This window comes from Canis lupus, chromosome 2 (genome assembly GCF_003254725.2).
Source record: "Canis lupus dingo isolate Sandy chromosome 2, ASM325472v2, whole genome shotgun sequence".
NCBI lineage: Eukaryota > Metazoa > Chordata > Mammalia > Carnivora > Canidae > Canis > Canis lupus.
This window is the reverse complement of record NC_064244.1, coordinates 36,909,593-36,933,405: the sequence shown is the minus strand read 5'-3', so window position 1 is coordinate 36,933,405 and position 23,813 is coordinate 36,909,593. Positions and strand designations below refer to the sequence as shown.

Sequence of the window (23,813 nt, the reverse complement as noted above, 5' to 3'; positions counted from 1 at the left end):
AAGGTCTAGAGAGTTCCAGAAATAGGAGCTGAGGGAAGAAATTTCCTTACAGGGAAATCAATAGGTCATGAGTTCTGACACAGGAAGCTTGTGAGGGTGCTCAAGGAAATGTAAGAGAGGAACTGGAAGTTATGTACAAAGCTGTTCATGATGGAAGCCCATTTAAGGCCAGAATAACGGGCACCACAGTGAGCCAGCCTAGCACCCTCTCCGCAGCCTGGTGCTCTCAGGCGGAAGAAGGGTTCCCAGCAGAGACTTCCTCAGGGAGCCTCAGCTTCACGCCTTCTGTTTCCTATTTGCTGCCGGGCTGTCCCAATGTAAGAGTCACACTCGAGGCTCCATCCACACCCACTTCTGTGAAACTTGCTGACCCTGACTTGGGGATCACACTAAGCTTCTTCATTTCAAGCCAATCTTCCCCTAAGTTTTTCTCTTTTAACAACTTCGACAAAGCCTTTTTCCTCATCATTACAGCAGGAGGGGAGGGCAAGGGAGCCCTCCTGAAAGAGTCTCCATCAGGTTGTGGGAGGGGAGGATGGCCTTGGGCCAACCCTGCAACGTAGGGAACCTCCTCGGTAGGGGTCCAGGAAGTCAGGAAATCTATTTTCCCCATCCTTTTTCCTCAGGATTTCAAAAATAAGCATGGCACTACATTTTTGAAGCTCATTATAGCACATAATTGAGAAAGTCTGTGATTTGAACTAGGCCAGGAAACTACTTACCACATGTCATCATGTCATACAATAAAACTATATGTAGAGCGATTTTTAAATAATCCATTACAGAAGTTTTTTTGGCTGTGTAGTCCAGCTAGTCACAGGAACTTCCCAATACTCATACCCCTTTTTAACAAGGTTTGGGGGAAGACAGATAACAAAGAAGGTGATAAGTCCAACAAGTCACTTCTCCCTGAGATTCTTAGTTTCTTTTTTAATTAAAAGGAGATAAATATATCTGTGGACCTCAGAGGACCACTGTGAGGACTGGCCATGCTGATACGTATCAGCCTCGTGGCCCAGGCTAAGTCACAGTTGGAGCTGATAAGCAGTGACAATTATCATTATATTATGATGAAAGACCATTTCTCTTTTAAAAAAAAAAAAGTCTGTACCTGACTTTTTACCATTAAGACAAGTTCTTCTATCAATTAAGACCAAGCAAGGGTTTATTCTTTATGCTAGGGTGACTATTTTATGAATTTCCCTTAGATTTCTCAGTCTTGTTAATAATTTACAGATTACAGCTGGATCCTGACTCCATGGATGGCATAGTTGAGTCCCACAGAGGGCAAGTCTGAAGCCACATGGAGTCTGGCAAGTTGCTGGTAAAAATAATCCATAACAGGAGTCTTGGCTTCATTAGAAGTCTTGACATATGGTCTACACTGTATTTATTCCACTTTTAAGCAAGACAAACTTTGATACTCTAGGAAATAGTTACAATCTAGATATAAAGGGCCTAATTTTAAACAATGTGATTTTTGACAGTAGTAAAATAATAACAATAAATCTGGATTTCTTGATTCCTTTTTAATGTTTTTTAAGATCTTATTTATTTGACAGAGAGAAGGAGAGAGAGAGAGAGAAAGAGCACAAGCAGGGAGAGTGGCAGGCAGAGGGAGAAGCAGGGAGCCCGACACAAAGCTAAATCCCAGGACCCTAGGATCGTGGCCTGAGCTGAAGGCAGATGCTTAATTGACTGAGCCACTCAGGTGCCCTTCTTGACTCTTTTTTAAAGAATTATTTTATTTATTTATTTTTTTAATTCCAATATAATTAACATGCAGTGTTAAATTAGTTTCAGATGTACAAGACCATGATTCAATAATTCTATACATTACTCAGTGTTCATGTCCTGATTCTTAATGTAGTTCTCATTAAGTGGCTGGCATGGGCCAGCCACTCTGCTCAGTGTTCTATATGAATTGCCCCATCTACTCCACCATCTGTAAGTGAGAACACAGAGATTTGGAGTTACCAAATATGCTGTTCAAGGTCACTCACCTAGTTAGTGGCAGACACAGGACACAAACCATGATCTCTGCCATCTTGACTGTGCTCTGTGGGAGGAATTTCTACATTCTCTTCAAGCTAACTGTGAGGGATAAAAGCACAGACTCCTAGGGAAGTCATATCACCCCTTTGTGTTTCAGCTTCTTTATTGGTCAGACAAGAACAACCATCCTGCTTATCTCAGACAGCTACTATGAGGCCTAAATGAGATGATGCATGAAAAGCACTTAACCAGGGACAACTGACCTTATCCTTTGGGAACCCCATCGAACCCTCTGTAATATCGCAGTTTACCAGACTGGAAAAAAATTTGCCAAATGGTCTGGCCTGACAGACAATTGTTCTGTGCCAGGGTCACACTCCTAACTAGCTTCATCCCCTTGTTTTAGCTTGTGCAGATGAAAAGCTAATTTTTCATAGTTATTACAACTTTCTTAATGCCATTTGATTCTCAGTCTAAGAAATATTCAGGGGATCCCTGGGTGGCGCAGCGGTTTAGCGCCTGCCTTTGGCCCAGGGTGCGATCCTGGAGACTCGGGATCGAATCCCACTTCGGGCTCCCTGCATGGAGCCTGCTTCTCCCTCTGCCTGTGTCTCTGCCTCTCTCTCTCTCTGTGTGTGACTATCGTGAATAAATAAATAAAATCTTTAAAAAAAATGAAAAGAAATATTCATATTCCCATGGTTCTGTTGATTTCTGGGCTAAAAGATTTAACTCTAAAAGTTCTCAGAATCACACGATTCTTGGTTCCCACCCCTCCTCTTCATAGAAATGAAATCTTAAAGAAATCTGTCAGGCCAGCTTGTCCATTCTTTGAGGATGTGCCTTGCACAATGAAGGATTAGTATTGTATCTCTGCTGTAGCCAAGCCACATGAATTCACTGAAGGCCACACACCATGCTAAATTCATTCTCTGTCTCTCTCTCTCTCTCTCTCTCTCTCTCCCTTCTTCCTTTCCTACCTCCCTCCCCCTGCTCTCTCCATTGCCTATCCACACACTTACATCTACCTGTCTTTTCATAATCAGTTCTCATTATCATGTGGAAGTCCCTTATGAAAAAGTGTTTAAAAGATGGGCTCTATAGCCAGACTTCCTGGGAATAAATCCTGGCCCCACTACTTACTACCTGTGTGACCTTGGGTAAAATATGTAACCTCTCTGTTCCTAGTTTCCTCAGCTCTAAAAGGAGATACTAATGGTATCTGTCTTATAAGGTTGTCTGAGAAGTAAATGAGTCTAGTGCTTAAAACATTACCTGGCATATAGGTACTTTAATATGTCACCATTTATTGCTCCATTTCACAGGTGGTAAACTCTGGTTTTGAAAGATCAAGTAACTTACTCAAGGTCACACAAGCTGCAAGTTGCAGAGCTGGGCTTGGCTGATTGCAGAGCTAGTACCTCAGCCCTGAAGCTATACCGCCTTTTGTTTGGCATATACCATGTGTTCATTACTCAGTGAGCATGGTTGGGCACCATGAGATACTCAAAAGAAACAAAAGCAGGAAAAAAAAAAAAAAAAAAAAAAAAGCAGGGGCACCTGGGTGGCTCAATGGTTGAGCATCTGCCTTCAGCTCAGGTCATGATCCTGGTCCTGGGATCAAGTCCCGAATCGGGCTCCTCACAGGGAGCCTGCTTCTCCCTCTGCTTCTCTCTGTGTGTCTCTCATGAATAAATAAAATCTTTAAAAAGGGATCCCTGGGTGGCGCAGCGGTTTGGCGCCTGCCTTTGGCCCAGGGCGCGATCCTGGAGACCCGGGATCGAGTCCCACGTCGGGCTCCCGATGCATGGAGCCTGCTTCTCCCTCTGCCTGTGTCTCTGCCTCTCTCTCTCTCTGTGACTATCATGAATAAATAAATAAAATCTTTAAAAAAATAAAATAAAATAAAATAAAATCTTTAAAAAAAAAGAAAAAGAAAGAAAGAAAAAGAAAGAAACCAATTAAAATACCACTTGACAGCAGTTGCACTTCTAAGAACTTGACCAAAACTGGAACAAATATATGAAGGCATAGGTAGAAGGATCCTCATTGCAACATTATTTGTGTTATATTTCAGCGAACAAACTAGAATATAAAAAGGCTGTGAAATTGCACTGCTGGGGATTTACCCCAAAGATACAGATGCAGTGAAACGCCGCGACACCTGCACCCTGATGTTTCTAGCAGCAATGTCCAGAATAGCCAAACTGCGGAAGGAGCCTCAGTGTCCATCGAAAGATGACTGGATAAAGAAGCTGTGGTTTATGTATACAATGGAATATTACTCAGCCATTAGAAACGACAAATACCCACCATTTGCTTCAACGTGGATGGAACTGGAGGGTATTATGCTGAGTGAAATAAGTCAGTCGGAGAAGGACAAACATTATATGGTCTCATTCATTTGGGAAATATAAATAATAGTGAAAGGGAATAAAGGAGAAAAGAGAGAAAATGAGTGGGAAGTATCGGTGAGGGTGACAGCACATGAGAGACTCCTAACTCTGGGAAATGAACAAGGGGTGGTGGAAAGGGAGGTGGGCGGGGGGGCACGGGGTGACTGGGTGATGGGCACTGAGGGGGGCACTTGATGAGATGAGCACTGGGCGTTACGCTATATGTTGGCAAATCAAACTCCAATAAATATACAAACATTTAAATAAATAAATAAATAAATAAATAAATAAATAAATAAATAAATAGGCTGTGACATTTGGGGTCTCCCATCCAAGTACTAACCAGGCCCGACCCTGCTTAGCTTCCGAGATCAGACGAGATCGGGCGCGTTCAGGGTGGTATGGCCGTAGACATTTGGTACAAAATAAGTAAATGAATGTTTTTCCATATATGATCTTTTGAGCACAGATTTTCATGGAAAATGTCAAATAGACTTTTGAAATATTGCTGGGGAAGAAGCAGGCTGTGGGAATAGTTGCAGACTGGCAGAGGGAGAACTGGGTGTCATGTATCCTGTGGCGCTCACTTTCTTGCACTCTCTGCCTCACTATGGAGATTTGCAACTCAAACCACAGAAATGCCCCTCTGGTCAGGGTCCACCAGATCTAGAAACTCAACACTGTTTCCAAGAGGACAGAGTTTTTCACTCTGAGGCTCAGACGACCAAGTCCTGGGGGTGGTCTCTAGCCCAGCCTAGAAGGAAGGGTGGTGGATGTGGAGCTGGGTAGCACCTTCAAGACTTAGGGAAGAAATGGCTCTCATTCCAATTTGGATCCACCACCTGGAAAACAAGTACCTGGATAGTCAGGCAAAGGTTTAACTCCTTTTTTTTTTTTTCTTTAATTAAAAAAAAAAATTGTTGAACTGCTTAAATTAATGCAGCGCACTGTGCACTTCCCTTCGCATGTATGGACAAAACCCTTTTTAAATCTGTATTAAAAAATAGAATTGGCAGTGGTTTTTGCTCCCACTCAAGCTTGCCAAAAAGGTTGGAAATGAACATGCTTCTTCCTGCCTTTCTTGGCTGGAGTCCCTTTCAGAAGTTGGTGGAGACGGGAATCCTTCTCTTCCTCTACTTTCCCTTGAGCAGTGAGCAGACTAAGGGGTGGGATCCAGGCAAAGGGCCCCTGCCTTTCACAATCAAGGAGGAGGTGATATACAAATATCAGATGCTGCCAACAGGATTTTGGAGCTTCTGATCAAGTTCCCGTGTTGTTGTTTAATCCTTAATCATCTCTCTTGGCATATTTCCCATTGCTACTGGTTGCATAAAATTGGAAAGGACTAATTGCCTCAATCTGTATTTTCGATAAAGCTATGCTTCATGCAAAACCCACAGGGACTCCCTGTATGATCGTTTTGACCTAATAGGCTGTTTTATTTGCTTCCAAGGAGTGTCTTCTATCTTCCCCTCAGATTCTAAAATTTTCTTAGTCCCAAGTGACAGTCGGCAATATGGTAGATATTTAAACATTTCCTGCAGAGGAACAATTTGTTAGTTGAATTTCATACCCATCTCTCTGAATGGGTTCAATTATCAATGGGGGTTGTGACCCTGAGCAGCGGTCTTTATAGAAATTACCTTAACTGTTTTATTCTCCCTGAAGACTACTCATCAGGAGTAATCATTATTCTTCAAAGCTTCTATACCAAAAGAAAAGAGAGAAGGAGGGAGGAAGGGAGGGAAGAAGAGAGGGAGGAAGGAAAGAAGGAAAGAAGAAAATAGATTGTTTCAGCTAATTAAAGTTGAGATTTGAGGGCTCTTGTGTGATCTAAAACACGTCACTCAACTGTAAACTTTCTCAGCAGAAAAAGCTTGCTGCACTCTTAAGGAATGAAAATACAAGATCCATCCAAGTTATTGCATAAACCAAAAATGCTCAAGGACAATCCTGTGCATGTGAAGAAGGCCAAACCCTAGGTGCTGTCCCTTAGATGCATAAGAGGCCTTTGCACTAACAGTACTTTCCTTCTAATCTTTGAATTTTGACTTTCATGAAAACTGCCTTAAAACCCTCAGTAAGCACAGGAAGAAGATCATCAATTCCTAATAGCTTGTAGTCCATTCGTTCTTTAAATCTTTCTGTACATTGGAATGAAGAGTGTTTTTGTAGATCTTGCTATAGATAGATACATAGACAGGATGAATGACGACAAGAAAATGTTCACTTCCTAGTCTGTGATAAGAGACGTGATAGCACATAATTCTTTCAAGGGAAGAAGGAAGAACATTAGGTTGCATGTGGAGAGAGAAATAAGCCTAAGAATCTAAGCCACGGTGGTATTGGGGCTGGATGCCAGGGCTCATTAGGGCTGGGCCAGGGAAGGGGTGAGCACAGTATCAGGGGAACACCAGTCCCTGCAGAAGGCATTTTTCACTCTCATCTCTGATAACCTCTGCATGGCCGCTCTGTCGGATTAGCAGTTTCCTGAAATACTGGAGCTTCGAGTTCCTCACCACATCCATTGCACTGAATTCTTAGAAATTAGAGCAGTTTCTAATCCTGAAAGCATCGCAAAGAGATAATTCAATTGGTCCAGATTCATCCAGGTACCTACCCTTGAGCCAACCACCTAGGACCAAGATTGCTTTATTTGCCCATTTTCTCACAGATTTATTATCTTTTTTTTAGCTATGTCAATGACTATAAGCCTCTCAAACTAGACTGTGAACATTTCTAGTTAAGAGTCATGACTTCCACCATTCATTCAGTTAATATCCACTGAATGCTGGAGCAGACTGAGAAGTACTCAGAGGAAGGAAGGATCACGGCAATTCTGTGACTCGTGTGGCTTTGGGGAAAGTGAGTGGGCCCCTGTGATCCTCTGCTTATCAGTGAAATGAGTTCTACCTCCTACTGTAAGGATCACTGCTCTGTAAACCTTAAACTAACTAGTAGTCAAAGATTCTGGAACCTGAGTTGACTGTGAGTTTAGGATGAATCTCCAGTGTTATGAGGCTACCAAAAAAGTGAGCTTGGTCTTAGAGAATAATAATATAAATAGATATACATTAAAATGAGACAGGTGACAGTCTTCCTTTATTGGAAAAAAAAAAAGTGACTCCCCTGGAATATAGCCTTCAGTTTGAGCTGCCTCACTTAAAGAGATATTAGCCAAGTGGAACAAGATATGATGGGACTTAATAATATTTTGCTATAGCATAGCATCATAACAATTAGAAAGGATTTAAAACACACCGATCTCTAGGGTCTATAGAATCTTGAACAGCCTTCGTTGGTTTGTTGGTTGCTTGGTTGGTCTTTACATAGCAAGATGTGGAGAGACAGGTAATTTTTGGCATTGGATCAGTGGTTCAATGATGTTAAAGCTAGTGTCTCTGTGATTCTCTTGAACTTTCCTCGTGGTTGCAAGATGGCCATCAGAGCTCCAGACATCTTATCCATGTTCGAAACAGGAGAAAGGAGAGGATAAGTGCTGCTAGCTAGATTTGACCATAGTATCAGAAAAGTAAAAGCTTTCCAAGAAGAGTCCAAGAAGTTTTGTCTATGTCTCATTCATTAGAACTCTGTCTTGTGGCCATCTTTACTGCGAGAGAGACTGGGAAGGTATTTGGCAAAAGACAGCAAGGGAAAAGGAAATTGATCAGTAGGTATAGCTCAGCCAAACACCACTATCTGTTACCATTGCCACTGTTTCCTTTTCCTTTTTTGAAAAAAAGAAATATTTCAAGTATATGTAAAATATCAAATATCGGATTAGTCCAGGGAAGTTAGGTATCCATCAGATCCAACCAGCTATGGCGAGGATTCAAACATGGCTGTAATGTGTTCATCTACAAAACAATAAAAATAAAAAATTAATGTTTACCCACACAACCACACCCAGCTAAACACACACACACAAGCACACATGCACAAATCCAGCTGAAAACTCATGTATACTCAGTTCCATTTCCTTACCCTGACCTCATAACCAAGTACTACACTGAATGTATTATCTATCACTCCCACACTGACTTCCAGCATATATGGTTATTTTTATAATATTGCTTTGTCTGTTTTAAAATTTTGTGCAAGGATACCTGGTTGGCTCAGTAGGTTGAGCATTCAGCTCCTAATATCAGCTCAGGTCATGATCTCAGAGTTGGGCAATCAAGCCCTACACCCAGCTCTTTGCTCAGTGGGAAGTCTGCCTGTGATTCTTGCTCTCTCCCTCTGTCTCTCTCGCTTGTGCTCTCCATCTCTTCCTCAAATAAATAAATAAATACATATTTTTAAAAATTGAAGTTCACTTTGCCTACATATAGTATAACACCCAGTGCTCATCCTGTCAAGTGCCCCCCTCACTGCCCGTCACCCAGTCACCCTAAACCCCTGCCCACCTCCTTTTCCACTACCCCTTATTTGTTTCCCAGAGTTAGGTGTCTCTCATGTTCTGTCACCCTCGTTGATATTTCCCACTCATTTTCTCTCCTTTCCCTTATAAACCCTTTCATTATTTCTTATATTCCCCATATGAGTGAAACCATATGATTGTCCTTCTCCAATTGACTTACTTCACTCAGCATAATATCCTCCAGTTCCATCCACATTGAAGCAAATGGTGGGTATTCGTCTTTTCTGAGGGCTGAGTAATATCCCATTGTCTATATAGACCACATCTTCTTTATCCATTCATCTGTCAAAGGACATTGTGGCTCCTTCCACAGTTTGGCTACTGGGGACATTTCTGCTATGAACATTGGGGTGCAGGCGTCCTATTGTTTCATGACATCTGTATCTTTGGGGTAAATCCCCAGCAGTGCAATTGCTAGGTCATAGGGTAGCTCTATTTTTAACTCTTTGAGGAACCTCCACACAGTTTTCCAGAGTGGCTGCACCAGTTCACATTCCCACCAACAGTGCAAAAGGGTTCCCCTTTCTCCACATCCTCTCCAACATTTGTTGTTTCCTGTCTTGTTAATTTTCACCATTCTCACTGGTGTGAGGTGGTATCTCATTGTGGTTTTGATTTGTAATTCCCTGATGGCCAGTGATGCGGAGCATTTTCTCACATGCTTGTTGTCCATGTGTAGGTCTTCTTTGGAGAAATGTCTGTTCATGCTTTTTTGCCCATTTCATGATTGGATTGTTTGTTTCTTGGGTGTTGAGTTTGATAAGTTCTTTATAGATCTTGGATACTAGCCCTTTATCTGATACGTTATCTGCAAATATCTTCTCCCATTCTATGGGTTATATTTTAGTTTTGTTGACTGTTTCTTTTGCTGTGCAGAAGCTTTTTATCTTAAGTCCCAATAGTTCATTTTTGCTTTTGTTTCCCTTGCCTTCATAGATATATCTTGCAAAAAGTTGCTGTGGCCAAGTTCAAAAATGGTGTTGCCTGTGTTCTCCTCCAGGATTTTGATGGATTCTTGTCTCACATTTAGATCTTTCATCCATTTTGAGTTTATCTTTGTGTATGGTGTAAGAGAGTGGTCTAGTTTCATTCTTCTGCACGTGGCTGTCCAATTTTCCCAGTACCATTTATTGAAGAGACTGTCCTTTTTCCAGTGGATATTCTTTCCTGCTTTGTCAAATATTAGTTGACCATAAAGTTCAGGGTCCACGTATGGGTTTTCTATTCTGTTCCATTGATCTATGTGTCTGTTTTTGTGCCAGTACCACACTGTCTTGATGATTACAGCTTTGCGATACATCTTGAAATCCGGCATTGTGATGCCCCCGGCATTGGTTTTCTTTTTCAATATTCCCCTGGCTATTCAGGGTCTTTTCTGGTTCCATACAAATCCTAAGATTATTTGCTCCAACTCTGTGAAGAAAGTCCATGGTATTTTTATAGGGATTGCAATGAACATGTAAATTGCTCTGGGTAGTATAGACATTTAAATCAATCTTTTTTAAAAAATTAACAATTAAAAATGATAAAATTTTGTGTGAATACTGTAACCCAGCCCTTTTCAACTTGCTTTTTTAGCTAATTGCAATATTTGAAAACTACTCATGTTTATACATTTAATCTAGTTTATTCAAGTTTACTGCTATCTGATAAGTAGTGCTTTGGTGGATACAGCACAATTTGTTTACCCATTCTGTCACTGATACACATTTCGATGATTTACAGTTCTCTGCTACTACAACAAAACTATAATGAACTTCTTATGCATGCCTCCTTCTGAATCCACGAAATCATTTCTCTAAGGAATATACCAGGTGATAAAATTTCTGTGTCAAAGTTCTGCACTTTTGATTTTACAAGAGAGTCTCAACTGGCTCTACAAGCTGGTTTATCCATTATGCAACCAACATAGGGTATTATTGTTCTAATTGCTCCACATTCTCACCAACACTTGGTGTTGTCAGACTTTTCCATTTGTGCCAGTCTCATGAGTTTTAAATGGTATGTTGTCACTTCAATTTACATTTTCCTGATTACTAGTGAGATTGAGCTTTATTATGTCAAATGTTTATTGGCCATTTGGCTTTCATCTCCCATTAATTTCCTGTTGATATCATTTGCCCATTTTCTCACAGATTTATTATCTTTTCTTTAGCTATGTCTATGACTATAAGCCTCTCAAACTAGACTGTGAACATTTCTAGTTAAGAGTCATGACTTCCACCATTCATTCAGTTAATATCCACTGAATGCCTAGCATGTGCTGGACACTGTGGAAGCAGTGGAGATACAGATCCTGGCCCTGGAGATAGTTCTGTGTCTTACAATTCTTCAGCTAGGTGTGGAACATGAAGAAATTTGTTGAATGAATGAACAACAAATAAGTAGAATTCTAAGGAATCTGGGAACTGTCCTCTGCTTCATGTAGACAAGTCCTCAAATTTACCCTGTACAGCTCTAAAGGGAAGACTGAGTAGAAACACATAAAAGCTACATGGAAATACTTTGGCCCAAACCAAACAAAAACGTTCTAATAGTCAGATGTATTCAAAGATAGGGTAGTGAACCCACCATCACTGGAGACATTCAAGTACAGCCTGATTAACTACTTAGCAAATCTATTGTATAAGGAGTTGAGCATTAATTAAGGAGTTGGACTAGATGGGTCCTCTTCTAGTTCTTGAAGTTTTAGAAAATTCAGTGTATCACTGTAGTTAACTCAAGATCCCACTTTAAAAATAATCTCTCAATTTTCATATTAAAACACCTATAATTGGGATGCCTGGATACCTCGGTGTGTTGGGATGCCTGGATAGCTCAGTGGTTGAGCGTCTGCTCAGGGTGTGGTCCCAGAGTCCCAGGATCAAGTCCCACATCAGGCTCCCTGCGAGGAGCCTGCTTCTCCCTCTGCCTATGTCTCTACCTCTCTGTGTCTCTCATGAATAAATAATAAAATCTTTAAAAATAAACTATAATTGGGGCATGTAGGTGGCTCAGTAGGTTAAGCATCTGCCTTGGGCTCAGGTCATGACTGACCTCAAGGTCATGGGATGGAGCCCATCTGTGTTGGGCTCCATTCTGAGTGCCGAGTCTGATTGTCCTCTCCCTCTGCCCCTCCCCCATTCTCATGCTGTCTCATGCTCTCTCTCCCTCTCTCAAATAAATAAATATTTTTAGTAAAATAAAATGCCTGTAATTTCTTACCAAATGCCATAAATCTGGCCCTTTCTTATGTCTGTGGTGAGTTTCATAAATCACTTCCCTTCTAGCCCTTTTACCTTACATAACCCTTCACATTATGACAGAATGGACTCAACCTTTCATTTCATGCCGATGACCTGATGCATTGCACCACAGAACTTGAAAAAACAAGGAAGAAACATTTGCTTCCTATCCCAACACTGCACTGTAAGGAACAAAACTATTGTTCGGAACACAGCCGTTCCATGGCCATGTGTGCATCTGAAAATTTAGAAGTTTAATGCTTGGAATTAGGCTCTCTATCAGTTTAAACACACACACTCAAGTGTTAACTAACTCAAATTCCAATAAAAATTTAGAAAACACACACACACTTCCCTGGAATCACAGATTTAGAAGCACGAAGAGACCTTAAAATCCTTTATGTTTTCTCAGATCAGACATCTGGTATTAGGCAGCACGGAAGAATCACCCAACAGTCCCCTTTTAGCCTCTGCATATCTATCTTGGTTGTGCATCATAGATTGCTCTATGGCTGCTTAAACAATTGGTAAACATTTACTGAGTGCCTGCTAGGAATATAGCAGTATGCTAAAGTTAGGGCCTGGCATGATGCATAAGAGAATCTCTTCTCTCCAGGAACTTGCAGTCTTAGTACAGAGAGAGGTCACATGTTCACAAAGAACGAAGACAGTATGACACACAGGAGCAAAAGCCAGGGTCCGACATAAATAAGTGTGTGTGTAACAAGAGGGCCCAGGATGACTCCCGGAGCTCTGACTTGCATGCCTGGATGGATGGTGATGCCACTTCCTGAGAAAGGGAACCCTAAAAAGGACAAGATTGAAGGCAGAGGAAATAGGGAGCAGATCCTGAGCTTGTCTTAGGCACCCTTAGTGGGAGATGCTGTGGAGAATCTGAGTTGGATAGAAGCGTTTAGAACCCAGAGGAAATATCTAAGATGGAGACAGAAATTTGTGAGTCAGTCGCACGTAGGTGGGAAATGAGAGGAGAGAGTCTGGAGCCATGGTTGGAGAAATGCCACCTTTAGTGTCTGGGTGGAAAAGCATGTATCCAGAGCAAAGGCAGACAAGGACGGGTGGGTATCACAGAGGCGAAGGGGACAGGCCAGCAGCAGAGGTGAATGCTGCCGAGAGTGAAGTGGATGAGGGCACAGGGGCCTGCTGGCTTTGGTTCGAGGGAGCTGGAAAAGACTTGGAGGGAGGAGAAGGCAAGGTTTGTGCTGATCCTGAAGGAACTGGTGGGGGTGGGGTCAGACGTGGGCAGGAGGAGGACAGGCATTCCGGGCAAGGAGCCGCAGGTGGGGAGCCATGTGTGTCCAAACAGAACTTGCCTGCACAGCAACTTTCCAGAAGGGTCAGAAGGGCCCTGCATGTGTGGCAGAGAACTTGGATTTTCCTGCCTAAGCAAAAAGAGCCATTGGTGGCTTCTGAGCCCAGAAGTAACTGCACACCTACCTCAGAAAGAGGCTCAGCAGTTGTGGGAGACACTCTCCTTCTTGGTCACGGGGTGGGGATGCACTTCAGAAATTCAAATTCAGGCTGAGATTCAGCAGCAAAGGACAAAAATGCACATTCAAGTGAGCAGATTCGTTGCACTGTCCTGGGGGCTCCGGGATGGGAAGGGTGTGATTATCACAGCAGTGGTCACCACCTCTCCAAAGGGGAGCAGAGCTCCAGACCAAAAACAGGAAAATAGTAACTATGATCCCCTCCAGTTTCTGACCTGACTGAGTTATGCAAGGATGGCCTGTGCTGGATTCGAGGCGTTGAGAGGACCTGGTTCCCACTGCAGAGCCTCCATCAATTCTGCCTCATGACCTTGGCTCATTTGACAAGTATGAGGTCTCTGCTTGCTCCAGGACACTCAGGGTTCTCTAGACAGTTTGGGGCCTCTCCATGTTGTAGAAACAAAACCCCATGGTCCCGACCCCTCTCCCTCCTGCTTCCTGTTTCTGGCAGGGAACTAGAGAAGGGAAGCAAGGTCAAGGGGTTTGGAGTCCTTCTGGGGGTTTTGCAGAGGAAAAGGGGTTGCTGGAAAAATCAACAGAGTTGGCAGGAGAAGAGAGGTGAGAAGAAAGAGGGGCGGCAACAAAGCCCATCTCTGGCTGTGTGCCTCCCTGCCTCTCCTCCCACCCCAATGACAATAATGACATCATTCCTTCCTTCCTCCACTGATTTCTTGAGACCTTACTGTATGCTCAGTGCTGACCCAGGCACTAAGGATGAGTCGGTGAGCAGCACAGACACCATCCTTGCAGACCAGCAGGAGACACAGAGATTCAAGCAAGCAAGCACATAGGTTGATATGCACTTGCAAGTGCAAGTGCAGTGAATGCAGTGAGTGCAGTGAAGGGCAGATGCACAGAACCAAATCAGGACACCCATCCTAAGGGCACCTTTCCTGAAGGAATGTTGCTGGAGCTGGGGCTGATGGTTACATAGGAATTTAGTCATCCAGGATTAGGAAGAGAGAGAGGCAGAGAAGAGCCCCTTAGGCCTGCAAGCAACTCACAGTGCTAGGAAAGAGGAATAAAGTCCAGGTCACCAGGGCAGACAGAGGAGATGGTGCCAGGGAGGTCCCCAGGGGCCAGGCCACTCAGGGTCCCCCAGTGGTAAGGATTTAGGTAGCTGTCCTAAAAACGATGGGCAGCCACAGAGCATTTTTAAGCAGGCAGCAGAGAGTGAGATCAGATCTGCATTTGAATCTTCATCAACAATGATATGAATGGTACCGCTACTAGCTCTCCATACATGTTTGGACTTAGCAAGGCACTTCCTTGTCCTCCTGTCCCTAGGGCTTGTCCCTGATCCTGGCCCAGGGCTTTTTCTTGGGGTCAATAAAACACTTGGCTGCTGCAGAAGGAGGAGAAAGAGGCAGCTGGCAGATGTTCCCCTGAAATAGTGGCCAAGAGAAAACTGCTTTCGGGCAGCTGGCACATACTTAGAAACGTGGGAGTCAGATAAGGGCATCTTGGAACTGTTTGGAGGTTAATCCAGCAGGCTTAAGAATACTTTGCTTATGAGGGAAATGCCCAGGATACCCTGTGCAGCAGGAAAAGCCAGGGATAAGGCAGCAGAAGCAGTACCCAGCGACCTGTGTGTCTCTGTGTATTCAGGCACTTACAGGTGCACCTGAGTGTATTTACATGGGAAGGAAACCTAGAAGTCAATACACACAAAATTGTTAACAAACATTAGCTCTGCATAGTGGGACTCTGGCAACGTTTCTATTCTTCCTTAGGTCTTCCCAAGTTTTCCAAATGTTTCTTTAGTGGAAGTTAGCGAATGGTTCCAATGGTTCACAGTTTCCAGTGCCATCCTGGAGGTCTCAGCTGGTACTGGCTCCTATCCCACCCTCCCCTTGTCTTCACATCCCCAACCCCCTTGCTCAGCATCACCACTGCCCTGGGTAATCTGAGAAGGAAAGCTCAGCCTCTCCTGACCCATTTTCTCTCAGGACAACCACTCTGCTCCTTAAGAACTCAAACAGCAATATAGACGGAACAAGGACAGGGCTCGCTCAGTCATTCTCCACTCAACCAGTAATCACTTGAGTGGCATTCTCAGTACCAAGGACTGCGATTCAGATAAGAAGAGAGAAATGGGTCACCATCCACAGGAGACCCCCCCCAAGCCTCACCCTTATATGTTTTACCACCCATCCCACCCGACAAGGAAGCCAGTAATTTCACAAGACTAATCTTTTAATAAGTTTATGTTGCCATGGTCAGTTGGTTCTAGAGGTCAGAGCTCGCTTTCAGGATTGGCCAGAATAGACCATAGCCATCCATGAGATCTAAGCTCCCAAATGTCCTGGTCTATGCCCGTCCCATAGCATTTGGAATCTGCATGTAATTTCTATCCTAAAACAATGCCTGTGACATAGAAAGCTTTCAGAGATGATGTGCTGGTTAGGAACCTCCCAAGAGCTGATGAAAGAGTCTCAAGCCAAAAAAAAGATTCACAAAACTGAAAAAACTGAATCCATGGTAGAACTAAGTCTCATTGGCCTGACCTGGTTCATATGCACATTGCTGAGCTGGTCGCTTTCCTAGGAGGAAATGTATTGATCAGCTAGATGATTGAGAATGATTGAGAAATGTATTGATCAGCTAGAGCCAGGTCAGGGACTAACCCCTGAAATCCTGGGGCAGGGGTCAGCGTCCCTTGAAAACTTGAATGGAGAGGGGGATAGAGAAGGCTCCTCAAAAAAGAAACTGAAGTGTTGTTATCATCAGGAATGGATACCCATCAGGTAACAATAGAAGATGTCCACAAAATCAAGGAAATCACTTAGGACCTTCTCCAGGCATTTGCTTCCAGTGAGTCCATGGAGGCAATGTGGGGTGGTCAGTGGTCAACATTGAACTGTGTGAGCTATATGATTCCTTCCAGCTCTGGAAGATCATGGATCAAACTAGCTTGTCACTAGAGAGCAAAATCAGGAGAGAATGAGACCTAGGGAAGGTCAGTTTTTATTTGGGGGATAGAAATTCAGAATAAATCCTAAACAAGAGGACATATGCCTGCCCCAGTTGGGCAGCCCATGAATTTTATATCCTGAAAAGGAAACAAGGTTAGTGTGTATGTCCAAAAAAAAAAAAAAAAGGAAGAAAAAGTGATGTGAAATAGAGCTATTGGATCTCCAGATTGTAAGCTCACCATGTAGAACATGTGGGCACTCATAGACACAGCATCTGGCATGGCTGGTCACAGAGTAAGCCCTCAACATTTTTGTTGAACTGAATGCCAAAAATCAACTTTATCTACTTCTCCACCCAGAGAATGGACTGGTATTTACCTAGTAAGGGAAGAGCCATGGAACCATCTGTCTGTATCATACAAACAGCCATAGATGATCCTGAATGATCTCACCATGCCAGCAATTCAGCCTGAACAAACTCTACAAAGGTTTCTGCCAACCAAGAGGGAAGGCGAAGGATGTAAAGAATAAAAGCTTAAGTCCCTTAAATGCCAAAAGCTTAATAGCAATGAAATGGTCCCACCAGACCGTGAGCTACTTCAATATCTGCGGGGAACACTCACAGAAGTGTTATCACCGCCTTCCTCAGATTCCTTGCTGTTCTTTCAACATCTGGTAGAGATTGAATTAGAGGCAGATTGAATTTATGGTTAGTGGAAAACCCACTCTGAAAGTAGGACGAGAAAGTTAGTATTTCATCATTGTTGGGCAGAATGATGTTCCCAAGAGCTTTTCCATTTTTCAAAAATTGTATATCAGTTACTTGAGAAGAGGGAATAGAAGCCACATTTTTATGAAAATCTCATATTCTCGGATGAACTCTAATTAAAAGCTTTAAGGATACATTTGCATCAAAATAAAATTAATTCTGTTTGATCTCGTGCTGATCCTCTAATACTCAAGAGAGAGTTTATTTTCAGGGGCATTACCTCATCATTTGTGTTGATGGTTTGTTTTTTAAGCCCCTAGGAGTTTGTGCCAAAAGATGTGTTTTGTCTCATGACCAGAGTTTTGGTAATATAAATGTACTTTGCTTCATTTAATTTATTCATTTAATTTCTGCCTGGGTGATAGTCATCTGTCTTTTCCCCTCTTCTAACCCAGACTTCCTGACAATTTTATGTAGAAAATTAAAGTAATATTCTTTCTGAAGCCGAATTGATTTCGCCCAGGTCTTGTTTCAGAAATAATAGCAAAGAGAAATAATAGACTCAAGGACCTTGAATTTCACAGATTCCTTCTTTGCAGTCTGGCCTGAAGCCATAATATGAAGTCAGAGCTTTTTTTTTTTTCCCCCTTTCTCTCTCCTTTTCAACTCTCACATTTAAACAATAATCACTTGACTTGTGTCACTGGTTTGTAGGACTTTGCTGTTGCTGCTGAAAATAAATTGGGTCAAGAGTTGGTAATTAAATCATCTGCTTCTAGTTTTCCCTTTAAAAATCGCTCAGAACCCAATATCTTCCCTCCTGCCCCTAGTTCTGGGAGGCAGTGTCAAACAGATCTTAGATTCCTGGGCTCTTGAGGTTCAAGGAACTCCTCAAGGTCGTGAATTCCAGCAAAATGGGTGGGTGGGAAGGGCAGCCATGAGGCTGTCAGCCCCAGCCTTCACGTGACAGTTTTATTTGGCCTCCTTTACCCAAAGATTGGCCATTACTCCTTCTTTTGCTTTCTCTGTGTATCTCTCTCTCTCTCTCTCTCTCTCTCTCTCTCTTTCCTCCATAGCGCAGAGCAAAGTAACTGTTGCGTGGTAGATTGACCAGGATAAAAATAAACACATTTGAGGAAGAAAACCATTACCTACCTCCACCCCACCCTCCAAAAAAAAAAAAAAAAAAAATTATGGTAAGAATGTATTTGTTCCCAGAGATAAGGTTGGCCACGTGACATCCAAGTCTCCACTCACTCTCTAAGGATACAGCCGTAAAATTAGTTGTATATTCCTCCGATGTTGTTGCATTCCTAATGCTGTGTCACTGCATGATAAAGGACCAAGGCATCACTATTAGGGTCAGGATTTGGGAGAACCACAGCTCACCTCCTCCCTTCATCTCGTCTCCTCGTCCTTAGAGCAGTTGCGTTTTCTTAGTTTGATACCCCTGTGTCTGTGTGCGTGTGGCGAGGGGGGGTGGGGGGCAGCCGGAAGACTGCGGGGAGGGGAGGGGGGGTGGACAGGGAGGCAGCTTGTGAATTTTTGTTTTATTGTTTAACTTTATTAAAAAAGAAAAAAAAAAAAAAAAAGCCAGGTCTTAAACCTGGCATTGCCTCTACCCGGCTGCTGGCTGGTAAAGCCCATGAAATTCTGCAGGTCTTAATTTCCAAACATGTAAACATGGCCTTCCTCAAAATTTCATCCGGTTCTGATATTCTGGAATCTTTGATTTCTTCTAAAAGCTTCTCTAAGTGCCAGTATTCTGTTCAGAGCACGCTTGTGATCTCCAACTTTATTCTTTTTTTTAAGATTTTTTTTTAATTTTTTATTTATTTATGATAGTCACAGAGAGAGAGAGAGAGAGAGAGGCAGAGACACAGGCAGAGGGAGAAGCAGGCTCCATGCACCGGGAGCCCGATGTGGGATTCGATCCCGGGTCTCCAGGATCGCGCCCTGGGCCAAAGGCAGGCGCCAAACCTCTGCGCCACCCAGGGATCCCTCCAACTTTATTCTTAAAGCAAGAGCTGCATTAAAAGAATGTTTTTCACTCCGATCATAATGCTCATAAGAAATGTGTGATAATTTTTATTGGTTCTGTCAATTGCCAACTGACAAACATTGCCACTTTGTAAAGGCAATTCTTGCTGCCCAAGGACATGCTCTATAGGAACCAGCCTAAAAATGGGCTTTCTCTAATCTCTCTCTGACTCAGCCCCCTCTAGCACCTAAGGAGTTTGGCCATCAAAGGGAGAAAAATATTTCTGGGCCATGGGGTAAAGTCTAGAACCAGGCTGTCTGATACAGTAGCTACTGTCACCATGTGGCTCCTAAACACTTGAAATGTGCAAAATAAGATGTGCTTTAAGTATAAAACTGCACACCAGTTTTAGAAGACTTACTATGAAAATATGAATATAAAATACCTTATTAATGTTTTCATAGTGCTTCCCTTCTGAAATGATAGTATTTTGGAATATTTCTGGTTAGGTAAAATATATTATTAATTTCCCCTACCCCTTTTTACTTTTTTAGTGCACATACTGGAAAATTCTAAATTATATTTGAGGGCTCACATTCAGACACAAGTAGCACACAGGTTGCTGCTCCTACTGATATGTAATGGCTGCCAAGATCCTTCCAGGAGCTTATCTGGACACACTGAGAAAGAGTCCCACTAGCAGTGAGAAAAATCGACTGACATAGGTGTGAGGCCCATTCTGGGCTGGATTCAGATAGGCACATTTCTTTGGGCAGAGAGGAGAGGTATAATACCCGCCCACACACACACACACACACACACACACACACAAAAGCAGGAAAAAATGATTCTCAAAGCCAAGTTACATAATTTCTGATGTTTTTAAATTTCTTTGCAAAAAGTTCAACAAATTTACACCAATTTCAGCACCAGGAAAGCTGCCAGTTTGGCAGCCCCACACTGGATTTTTTTCTCTGATCTGAGGTACAAAGTTGCTGGACTCTGTAAGTTTTCCTTCCTGCTATAGTACTTCTGACCCGCTTGGAGAGGTTACAGTGAAGAACAGAAAACTATAGCAGTGAGATTGCATTATGATGGAGGAGAAAGTCTGTCCAAGTGCAAGCAAAATAGAACCCAAACAGCCTGATACTGATACAAAGAGGAAAAAAAAATCAATTGGCTTTCATAAACTTCCTCCTCTCTGAGAGTCCTTTTAGACAACAGATAGCAAAACTCTTTAATCAGCTGTGTGCTGGAGGGCCCTCCGGACTTGCTACCCTCAGGAGATGATCTTACTCAGTGGTGTGTTCCTCTCTGGCTCCCCACCACCACTAATCTCCCCTCATCCACACTGTGCAGCGACCACCTAAGCCACTGTTTCTCAAGCACACCCTGCTATTTTCTCTGTCTAAAATGCTTTTCCTCGGGGCACCTGGGTGGCTCAGTCAGTTGGGCATCTGTCTTCTGCTCAGGTCATGATCTCAGGGTTCTGGGATCAAGTCCCACATCAGGCTCCCTGCTCAGCAGAGAGCCTGCTTCTCCCACTCCCTCTGTCCCTCCATTGCTCATGTTCAATCTCTCTCTCTCTCTCTCAAATAAATAAATATAATATTTAAATAAAATAACATAAAATGCTCTTCCTCAATGCCTCTCCCTCCACCTGGAAAAAAATCTACCAGTCTTTCAAAACTTGGTTACAACCCAGTTTTCTTTCCGAGGCCTGGCCCAAACCCCAGGGCCCTGCCCCACCTTCAGGTCCCATCCCCAGGGGGCCTGAGTTCCACACTCCCTCCACTTATGTGTCTGTCTCCCTCTCCAGTTTGCAAGATGCTTCAAACTGTGGACAAAATATCATCTGTGTCTCTGTCAGCCGTGCCTGCAGAGCTTGTGGCAGGTAAAAAAGGCTTATGGAAAGAACAAGTGAGTGAATGAATGAATGAATGAACAAATGGATCTTCAGTTCTATTGTTTTAGTATGAAAGACTGGAATTATTTTCATGACCAAATGACAATGTTCTATTATTCTCCATTGCTAAAGTAGAGTGTCTTTCTTTTTGAAATTTGAAGCCTCTTCATGAAACTTGTTTGACTCCAAAGGACGTACAGAGATTATCTATTTCTCTATGTTTAATTTGTGCTTAATTCTATCTTATTAGCAAGGGTTCAAGAGGCATGAAGAAGACAATTCAGGGGCTGCAGAAAATGCTATCTGATGCATTATGCCCTTTCACTTCTTGGCTTAGAATTAGGATTAGTGCCGATTCATCCATCCATCCTGTTAAGCAGGCCCTTTGTGATCAATAAAATGTATTTTGCAAAAGATTTGGTGGATGAGAGATCTTTTTCTCTGACCATGGCATAACAGTACAGTTAGCCCAAACTGAAATGGAGGCCATTCCATTCATGTAAAAGCCCAAAACAAAAACATCCATTCCCTTATTTCTTTAATTTTGGGCATATCATATGTCAGTAAAGAAAATCGAGTAACATTATTCTTCTCTTTTCATACCTTTTGTGGTAAACAGTGATCCTCATGCGGGTGAAGATCTAGTCTAGTTTATTTACCAAACAGTGACTACTACCTCAAGGAAGTACTCTGCAAACATTGTTGAACACCTGGATGAAAGAATGGCAGTTGCATGTGAGGCAGAAAGGGGTAAATTATCAAATTACTTCCATAACCACTTGATGTTGAGAACAGCATGGTTTTGGTAAACATGTTCGCTCTTCTGTAAAAAGAAGTTTTGTGCATTGATATTGTCAGACTATAGCTTTCTCCCCACATCCCCACATCATTCTTGAATGTGAAATTAAGAGACATGCTTTATGTCAAGAGGAAGCCAAATGAATGATGGAAACTATTTTCATTCCAGAAGCAATAATAAAACATGGGAAAACACGTTTCTGCAAAGTGACCCCAGGGAGTCTTCCAAGAGTTCATTAGATGAGAAAGGAGATGCTGGTACCAGGAGGGAGACAGCAATGAGTGGGTGCTTATATGTGACATGTTTCCTCTCTCTTCCCACTGAATCAACACACACTGGGAAAACTTTGTGCTAAATTTCTGAGTTTCTGAGTTATTTGAACCTTTCAAAAGCATGTTGAAACCAGTTCTTGTGTGTGGGGGGGGGGGGAATGCTTCACAGAATGAAAAGTTAAAATCCTAAAGGGACTTGGTGCCAGAATTATGAGTTAAAAATAGTGGGTTTGCAAAGAGCAGTTCTTGTCAAAATTAACTATACCCTATAACTATTACTCTACAGTTAGCCTAGTATGGAAGGAAAAAAATGGGTGAAATATGTTTTACTGAAGTATGAGTCCCCAAGCTAAAGTTTTTTTAGATTCCCTAAAGCAGCTTTGAAAGTTTGAAAACAACTTTATTTTTTAAGGTGTACACAGTGATGTCTTGATATACATATACATCGTGTAATGATTACCAGTGACAAACTAATTAACATACCCATCACCTCACATAGTTATCATTTGTGTGTGTGTGCATACACATGCCCTCAAGCACACACATTCATGTGCATGTGCATGGCTAGAACACTCTGCACCCACTCTCTTGGCAAATTTCAAGTATACAATAAGTTATTATTAACTATATTAACTATATCACCATCCTTGTATGTTAGATCTCCAGAACTTACCCATTTTATAACTGCAAGTTTATATCCCCTGACCTACATCTCCCCATTTCTCCCAATTCCCGCCTCCTCAGTCCCTGCTAACCACCAATAACTCTATGTCTTTGAGTTTGACATTTTTAGGTTCCATATACATGTGAGATCACGAGTATTTGTCTTCCTGCATCTGGCTTGCTTTACTTAGCCTAATGTCCTCCAGGTTTATCCATGTTGCTCCAAATGACAAGATTGACCATATTTGACTGAATAATACTCCATTGTGTATGCGGGTGTGAGTGTGTGTGTGTGTGTGTGTGTATATATATATATATACACACACTATTTTTATATATAATGTATATATACACACACAGAATATTCCATGATATATAATATTCCATTTTTATATTATGAAATATAAGATATAATCTATAAATAAAACATATACATATACCTAAAATAATACATACAGATTATAATAATAAAAATATATAAATTATGTGTGTATATATCAACATACAACTCATATTTTCTTTCTCCATTCATACATCAATAGACACAGACACAGATTGTTTCCATATCTTAGCTACTGTGAATAATGCCGCAATGAACATGGGGGTTCTGATATCTCTTCAAGGTAATGATTTTATTTCTCTTGGGTATATATATCTAGATGTGAGAGTGGTAGATCACATGGGAGTTGTTTTTTATTTTTTTTTTTGAGGAACTTCCATTGTGTTTTCTATCATAGCCATTCCAATTCTACTCCCATCATAGTGCACAAGCATTCCTCTTTCTCCATATATTCATTAATACTTGATTTCGATATCTTTTGACTTTTTGATAATAGCCTTTCTGATAAGTGTGAGGTGATAGTTCATGGTGCTTTTGATTTGCATCTCCCTTATTGTTAGTGATGCTGAGCATCTTTTCACATATCTGTTGACTATTTGTATATTTTCTTTTCTATTCAAGTTCTTTGCCCATTTTATAATTAGGTTAATTGCTTTTTTTTCTTTTTGCTATTGAGTTGTAGGAG

General features: G+C 42.0%; 1 long non-coding RNA gene across 1 annotated transcript in view; it reads right to left on the bottom strand.

Annotated features, from left to right (window-relative positions):
- Window positions 1-7,461: 7,461 nt before the first annotated feature.
- The window catches only part of LOC112659052 (uncharacterized), a 60,296-nt gene continuing 43,944 nt past the window's right edge, over window positions 7,462-23,813 (bottom strand). Inside the window, exon 2 of the long non-coding RNA XR_003136142.3 lies at window positions 7,462-8,248. This is a non-coding gene — a long non-coding RNA (uncharacterized LOC112659052). The remainder of the gene's footprint in view (window positions 8,249-23,813) is intronic.